At 33.1% G+C, this 9157-nt stretch overlaps 1 non-coding gene and 1 pseudogene across 1 annotated transcript; one reads left to right on the forward strand and one right to left on the reverse strand.

Moving 5' to 3' along the window:
• Nucleotides 1-524: 524 nt before the first annotated feature.
• LOC128042727 (small nucleolar RNA R71) lies at nucleotides 525-631 on the reverse strand. The gene has a single exon (XR_008198240.1). It is a non-coding gene; the product is annotated as a small nucleolar RNA R71 (small nucleolar RNA).
• A 1900-nt stretch (nucleotides 632-2531) lies between these two features.
• On the forward strand, nucleotides 2532-8772 carry LOC105798774 (26S proteasome regulatory subunit 4 homolog A-like; annotated as a pseudogene).
• Nucleotides 8773-9157: the final 385 nt, after the last annotated feature.

Genomic DNA, 9157 nt, shown 5'->3' on the forward strand with positions numbered 1-9157 from the left:
AATGGGATCGTACCATTCAAACCGGAACCGAAAAGAATCCTAATGCACGCTCAAATAGGGCATGTTCCAAGAGGAGCCCAACCTCCACTAGTAGTCCCACAATTTGGCAAAGCCAGAGTAGAGGAATCACCACTACCACACCAAAAGCCAATGGCGGAGAGAATGTTATGAGATTACGCCATGCCTAACCTCGATGTCGTCCGAGTAAGCATTAATCGCTCAACGATTAATGCTAACAACATTGAGATCAAACCGAAAATAATTTAGATGATCCAAGGGAATCTTCAATTTCGTGGATCAATGATGAGGACCCCAATCAACATCTTAAGCGTTTCTAAACCATCTCTGATAATTTCAAATATAACGAGGTATCCGATGATGCTATACGTATTCAATTATTCCTTTTCTCGTTGACTAATGTTGCTTTTATGTAGTTAGATATGCAACCAATGGACTCAATCAATACCTGGGACGAGCTAGAGAGCCAATTTTGAGCCAAATACTTCTCTTTGAGCAAAACTATGAAGCTTCGAATGGATATCACTAACTTTCAACAACTCGAGGGAGAGTCATTATACGAAGCGTGGGAGCTCTTCAAATTGATGCTACGTAAGTGCTCTTATCATGGCTTGCAAGATTGGTTACAATTGCAAGTTTTTTATAATGACCTGAATGGTAATTTGCGATCAAGTCTTGATGGCGCATCCACGGGGGCGTTCATGTCAAAGAGATACTACCTATGCACTGTAGAAACTACCTTTCTTGCTCATGTGCCCTTCTTGACAAGGCATTAGCCGCCTTATTTTGAGTATGTTTGCTAAAAGGGTGTGATTACCTATCTATCAACTAAGAACTTCAGGCTTTAATGGTCTGTTCTTAACTGAAACTTCCTACTTACCAAGTAAGAATGCCATTTTTTACTGTTAACAAAACAACTAGCTCTCCTTATCATAAATGGAGAGTGATTGATGTCTCACCCCCAATCCATTACTAAAGAATGTTGTAGGCTTCCCCTTTTGATGCAACACCACTCCTAAACCCTAGCCACAAACATCCATGTCAATGCAAAATTCCTCTTTAAAGTCTAGAAGAGATAGGATTGGTGCTTAACAAATTGCTTGTTTAAGCATCTCAAAAGCTGTGCTAGTAGCTTCAGATCAAATCCAAAGGTGTCCTTCTTAAGTAAGTCTGTCAAGGGTCGAGCCAATATTCCATAATGCCTTATAAACCTCCTGTAGTAGCCTAATGAGCCAAAGAACCCTCTTAAATCCCTTACAGACTTAGGGGTAGGCCAGCTTAAAACTCCTCCACCTTGGCTGCATCTATGGTTACTGAGCCTCTAGAGATAAAGTAAGAAAATAAAGTTAAAAGTTTATACTTCCTCGAATTTTATACTTACTATTCAATAAATAAAATTTTGTTTAAAAGTTTAGAAAAATTTTAAAATAAAAATAAAAATAAAAGTAAATAAAATTTTCAAAAATAGATAAAAGTAAGAAAATAAGGAAAAATCTTTTTTAAACCCTCCTTAATTTCTCTATGTATTATCTGCATAGAAATATCAATACTTGTTCTTTTAAAAACATAAATAAATTAAAAACATTAAGCAAAATTATTGGTTCTTTGTTTTTCTATCTCTTTTGTTTCTTAACATCGCTTTTTGTTAGAAGAATGTAAAAATCCAAAATATAATTTCTTTTTACAACTTAAGTTTTGAAAAATAATTTAAATGAATTGAAAATTTGAATTGAGTCTGAAGAAAATATTATGGTATATTTTGTAGTTTTGGGCTAAAAATTGGCATCAAAGTCGATTGCGAAGCTTTTGTAATATCAATTTTATATGTTCTTTAGGGACATGGAACCTTACTTGAAGATATTATTAATTTGATTTTAGAAACATTGAGAAAACAAATAATGATTTAACTTTTTGGGTTTTATTATTGGATTCTATTAAATGATAATTTTTTATTTCCCATAAATACTAGTTTTTAGCAACATTTTTGAAATATTATTTTTCTTCAAGTTTTATATAAGATTTTTATTTTAAAATAATTTTGAGTTTTTTATAATTTTTATATAAAATTAAGGCCAAATTGATAAAAAATATAAAAGCTAAGGACCAAATTGTTAGTATACCAACTAAAAAGTCTCAAAGCAGGGTAATAAAAAATAAATTGAAAAACTTTAGTGACCAAATTGTAAATTTTTTAGTTAAGTGACGAAAATAAAAATTTATCTATAATTAAGTGAGTAATGGTGTAGTTTACCCTAAGGTTTTTTTTTTTTTTTTTTACATTTAAAATAATACTGAACACCGTCTAAAACTAATAATTGGGTGGGTTGGGCAGCCTAGCCTAATCGTTAATTGGACAATTTACTTATTACGGGTTATGTGGAAACTTCAATGCATTAGCCTTAGGCCATTCAAACCTCTTACCAGTTAAAAAGTAGCCCATAAAGAGCTACCATTTGTAAAATGACCCAAATGATTTGGAGAAATTAGACTGAAGCCCATCATACCATTTTCAAACAGCGGCCATCAAAGAAAAAAAATTGAAAAATCTCATCATATTCATCTGTAACTTGTTCCCAAAGTAATGATTTCATAAATCCCCAGGCCCCAAATCATCTCCCCAAACAATCACCTCCCTATCCGAGCACCCTAAACCATGGGTCAAGGCATACCGGGCGGTCTTAACCGGCAAGGTCTACCAGGGGACAAGAAACCCAATGGCTCTGACAAGAAGGACAAGAAATTTGAGCCGGCGGCACCCCCAGCCAGGGTGGGTAGCAAGCAACATAAACAGAAAGGATCAGAAGTCGTAGCTTGGCTCCCTACTGTAACACCGCTGTCTAAGTGCAAGCTTCAGCTGTTAAAGTTGGAGCAGATCAAGGACTATTTGCTGATGGAAGAAGAATTTGTTGTTAACCAGGAACGGCTCAAGCCACAGGAAGAGAAAGCCGAGGAGGATCGATTTAAATTCGATGATTTGAGAGGGTCGTCGATGAGTGGGTAATTTAGAGGAGCTCATCGATGAGAACCACGCGATTGTTTCCTCATTGGTTGGGCCGGAGTATTATGTGGGGATTGTGGATAAAGACCCATTGGAGCCTAGATGTGCTATTTTGATGCACAATAAGGTGATCAAAGTCTTTTAAGCTTTTTGGGCTTTAATTTTAGGTTTAGGGTTTTCTTTTATTGAAAATTGTGAAAAGGAAATGATTTGCTTATTACTTCAGCTGAAAGGTTGTTGACTAGAGGTGCTTATGGGCCGGGCCGGGCTCATAAAAAATTTCGACTGGGTTCTAGGCAGGGCCTACTTCTCTACTGAAATATGGCCTAAGATTTTGTCGAGGCCCTACAGAAAAAAAATATAAGCTCAGGCTGCCTGCCCATTTTATTTTAAAATTTTAAAAATTAAAAAGTATTTTAAAAATATTTTAAATTAAAAAATTAAAAAAGTATTTTAAAAATATTTTAAAATTTAAAAAATTTTAAAAAAAGTATTTTAAAAATATTTTAAAATTTAAAAAAAATTAAAAAAGTATGTAAAAAATATTTTAAAATTAAAAAAATAAATATATTTATTATATCGGGCCGGGCCGAAAAAGTGGTGCCCGAGGCCCGGCCCGTTTTTTTTTGCCCAAACCCATATTTCGAGCCTATATTTTTATCCAAACCCTCTCATATTTCGGGCGGGTCGTCGGGCCGCTGAATTTCTTAATTTTCCTAGAATCAATGCTTTGTTAAGTTAATCATGAGATTTAAACATGCTGCATTGTAGAACTAATGGTTGGAAATTATCATATGCGAGAGAATCTTGTGAAACTTTACTACATAACAGGGTTTTATTCATGATTTCTCACTGTAGCTTGTAATTGGAACACCTTGATAAGCTTTAAGAAACGAACCTTTGATCAAAACTTGAATCGGTAATTAGGGGTGAGCAAAATTCGATTCGACTCGAAAAAATCGAAAAAAATTTGAATTTCGAGTTAAACGAATCGAGTTGTTCGAGTTAATCGAGTTATTCGAATCAACTCGAATTTTTTTTCGAATTTCGAGTTCGAATCGAATTGAGTTTTCAAATTCGAATAACTCGAATAATTCGAATAATTCTAATATCAAATTATAATATTTTACATTTTAACCCCAAACTCCCAAACCTTTTTACTTTTTCCTCAAAACTTTTACTCCTTCTCACTTTCCCCCCAAAACTTTTACTCCCCTCACCTCCCAACCCCCAATCTACCCAAAATCCATTTCCCACCAAAATTTTACTCTTTCATTTACTTTTTCTCAAAATTTTACTCCCCAAAACTCTTAAAACATTTTATTTTCCCCCAAAATTTTTACTCCCTCCCACTTTTCCCCTAAAACTTTTATCCCCTTCCCATCCCACCTCCCATCTATCCCAAACCCTCCCCCTCCAATTTTCTTTTTTAATATTTTCCCTCCAGAATTTTACTCCCTCTATTTACTTTCTCTCAAACTTTTATTCCCCAAAACTTTTTATTTTTCCCAAAACTTTTACTTCTCACCCTTTACTCTCAAATAAAAAATCAAAATTATCCAAAAAAATCACTAAACATAAATAGTAATAATTTTATTTATATCTACTATTTATATTATTAAATTAAATTTCACATTTTATATTATTTATATTATTGAATTGTTTAGTTATATTGAATATTTATATTAAAATTGAATTATTAATTATGCCATAAAATATTCGTGTTAAATTTTTATATTGGTATCAATTTCACATTTTATTTTAAAATAACTTTTATTAAAAAATCATATTTTTACATTTAATATATTTTTAATTCTAAAATACATAGTGACAAAAATCTAAAGATAATTGAAACAACTAAGCAAGCAAAGAAGCTAACCAAGATATAAAAAATTAATAAATAAATTATGAGGTGATGAAAGTTAATAAAAAAATTTGATTAAGGTGGATAAATTTTATTACGATGGGTGACAATGGTTACAAGGACCCAAAATTATTTTTTAAAATTTAACTCGAACAAATATATTAAACTCAATTCGATTCGAATTTCATCTCACTCGACTCGATTCGAGAAAACTTCAAATAAAGTTACGATGATAAAATGAGATTCGAAAACTCGATTAACTCGAAAATTTTTTATTCGATTCGATCGAATGCTCACCCCTATTGGTAATTGGTTTCACTCATGTTGGAGATTTTCTCAAATAGATCTTAGTGGGGTATATTTGGCTCATCAGCTTGATTTATTTGCTAGTTTCTATTGTATTGAGCTTTAAGAAATTAATCTTTGATGAAAGCTTTAAGACATTATGTTCCATCTCATGCAATCACTTTGATCTTGAAAAGAAATTTATGCTCGGTTACTTTTGTTCTCAAGTTCTTTCAGTGTTGGACTTCTGCAAGATGGCGTTGATCCCATGGTTTTAGTGATGAAGGTTGAAAAGGCTCCATTAGAATCTTATGCCATATAGGAGGTTTGGATGCTCAGATACAAGAAATTAAAGAGGTTGTTAAGCTCCCTCTGACTCACCCTGAACTTTACGAGGATATTGGTATCAAGCCTCCAAAAGGAGTTCTATTGTATGGAGAGCCTGGGACCAACAAGACCTTGCTCGCAAAGGCATGTTTTATTATATTTCCAGCCTGATTCTTTCTATATTCTATCTATAAGAGTTAATAGTTTAATCTCTGTGCTTTCCCCATTTCGTTTCAAGTTATTATCTTGTTTCATTACAAAACAAAATATGTAATGTCTAGACATCCGTGCAAGGTGTCAAGCATGACAAGATTCCGAAAATCAGAGTTTAGAGATAGCGATGGATACATGAGAACTTATACATATATAATTTTCCTTATTAGTTTCAATTATTGATTATTCATAACGATCATAGCTACTTGTTCACACTAGTATCATACGGTTAGTTTCTATTGTCGTTTAAGTTGTATAGAAAGATCTGAGCTTCTTATGTCTTTTATTTTCAGGCGGTAGCTAATTCTACATCAGCAACTTTCTTATGTGTTTTTGGTAGTGAATTAATTCAGAAGTACTTGGGAGATGGTCCCAAATTAGTTAGGGAACTCTTCAAAGTTACTAATGACCTATCCCCTTGAATTGTTTTCATAGATGAAATTGATGCAGTTGGCACTAAGAGATAAGTTAGTGAAGTTATGCCTTGATGTAAATCCATTTCAAAATTTTCTTATTAATCGGCTGCATAGGTAATGTGCCCATTCTGGTGGTGAACACGAAATTCAGAGGACCATGTTGGAGTTGTTGAACCAACTAGATGGCTTTGATTTTAGAGGAGATGTCAAAGTGATCCTTGCTACAAATCGAATTGAAAGTATTGATCCTGCTTTGCTTTGCCCTGGTCTAGGAAGATTGAATTTCCCCTACCTTACATCAAAACAAGAAAGTGTATTTTCTAGGTATGTGATGGTCTAATGATGTGTTGAAACTCTATATGAAATATGTTTGTCTCTTCTTAGTTGTTTACAAAGTTTGGGTCTCTAAATTTTACTTAACTACACTAACCCACATTCATATCTTTGGACTAAAGATACATACATCAAGGATGACATTGGCTGATGATGTTAACTTAGAAGAATTTGTTATGACAAATGATGAATTCTCCGGAGCTGATATAAAGCATTATGTATTGAGACTGGTTTGCTTACTTTAAGGGAGCGGCGCATGAAGGTGAGACTTGTATCAATCCCTAATAATAAAGTCTATGATTCTCTTTTCTAATGATATATGTAGGTATAGTTTCTAACATAGAGCTTCAATTCTACGAGGTTACATCCTGGATCAATATGTATTATGGCGGAAACCAGATTAATAACTATGCATACAACGTGCCTTTCTTATTTGATTTTTCTAAGGTTGTTGAAAAATCTACTAAATTTTCATTATTAGGGAAAAAAAGCGGATCTGCTGAAGATTTCTTACAGATATATTTTAACGCAATGTGCAATTCCGTGAATGTAGTTAAGAGAACTCTAATATATTCTATAAAACCAAAATTGTTATCGGTATTATGACACACCCACACACAAAAACACTCAAATTCAGTAACATATGGTTGATTATAGATAACTCTTGAAAAAAGATATTTTATACCTTTAGACCTAATTAATTACCCATACTTAAGTACATCTAGTTGCATTTTAGGACATTTCATTGGTATTTTTAGCATTACATTAGAACTTGAGCTACGTTTAAATATTAGGTGCTTTTAATTGCACGTGAAAGGGTTGTGTTTTGTGGTATTGGCAGGTGTAGGAAGAGGAACAAGAAATAAATGAGTGAAGTTTTGTCAGGGCAAAAGGGTGGTCTGATTGCCAGTAGTATGTTGTGGCAATGCCGGAAAGGTGTCCAGTCAGCATTCAGTGCATATCAGTTTCAGCCCAGCTCTACTTGTACCAGATATATCTACCTAAAAAAAGAGGAGAAGATAAATCTTGAGGCTGAGGGAATTATCCCAAAGAGATAAAAAAACAATTTAAAAATAAGCAAAGGAGAAAACCCTAAACGGCGAAACTGCGGGTAGATACCCTTAGGCAAATTAGAAGGTAGCGACTGAATAGAAACAAAAAGAGGAAAGTCGCAGGCAACCCTTCTCAGCCACCTTAGGACACTGCGCAGTTGAAGTATGGGCTGGACAACCGAACACTGTCTTCCCGACGTTCTTCTATTATTTCAAATCTGCTCCTTTGCGAATTACAATAATGAAAACGATGTTTGAGTTTAATTTTATTTGCCAACCTATGAGTTAAATCTTATAGGGTTGAGATTACTTCAATAAAACTTTAACTGTCTTTAATGGCTGTAGTATAAATTTGAATTATATTTACTGTTTCATTCAATTGTTCTATTCTTTAAAATGAATCTGAGTAATCCCTAAACATAGTCGATTGTGCAGCATATTCTTAAATTAATCTAAAGTTAGAAAATCTTAGATTAGTTAGACCGTGGTTGAATGATATGAGCAAGTACTCAACAGACACTCGCAATAGACTCTAGACATAGAGCAACGTTCATACAGAAGAAAACAGTGTAGGGTACCATATTAAAAGCCTATAGATACAGACAAGGTAACTTGAGGTTTCTGCTTTCGAAAGAAACAGGCCACTTTAGAAATCTTTTGAGCAGTAAGTTAAGTATGATTTTGTTAAGGTATTGTTAATAGGAAAAGTAGATTCTTAGTAATCTCGACCTTCCCATTCAACATTGCGTGACACTTATCTTTTGTCGTAATATCTTTACCATTGCATCATTAGTTGTTTATTTGTCATTTACATGTTATTCATATAATCATTTTCATAATTGTCATTACCTTTCTACTCTCGATTTGCCATAGCATTTTCAAGTATTCATTAATTCTAAATATTATATACACTATTATTCCTTTTAATTGCCACTGCATACTTACCAAAGTTTTACCATAGCATTAATTGCATTTTATTATAATAACTTGACCACTTTAGTGCCTCAATCTGATCCTCATGGGAACGATACTTACTCATCACTTTATTACTTGATCCGACGTGTATACTTGCACAATTCACATATCATATTCACACGCGACAATTGTGTTGAAGCTTTTTATGGGAATGTGGATTTATTAATGACTGAAGTGTCGCTGATATGGAATAATCCAATATTACAAGTAACACATGCATACTTTAAGAAGGCTAAGGAAAAGGTGATGCTCAAAAAGAAAGAAGGGGTCGAATAGGGACTTTATATGTAGAAAAACTTGTTTGACATTCTGGATTCAAATTATTATTTTTTCATTTTAGGAGGAATATAAAGCATCTACTAATGCTAATCCTTTTTAAGGTCATTTACAAAGACACTTTGATTTTATTTCTACTTGATTTAATTTAAAATCACACCTCAATTGAATCAAAGCTTTTGACTGTTTTTACTTTCCTTGGACTTTAGTTCTTGTTTCATGATCATCGTAAAAGAAATTGAGGAATCCATTATAAATAAATGAGGAGGGAGAGAATTTTACTTACATCTTTTATAGACCTTTCGATCAAAATTCAATCTATGAATAAGATTAAAACATGTTCAAAAAGACTTATTTTTTTTTCTTTCATTTAACTATTTTATCTTCCTTTATTAATCCT

Source organism: Gossypium raimondii, chromosome 7, assembly GCF_025698545.1.
Source record: "Gossypium raimondii isolate GPD5lz chromosome 7, ASM2569854v1, whole genome shotgun sequence".
NCBI classification, from domain to species: domain Eukaryota; kingdom Viridiplantae; phylum Streptophyta; class Magnoliopsida; order Malvales; family Malvaceae; genus Gossypium; species Gossypium raimondii.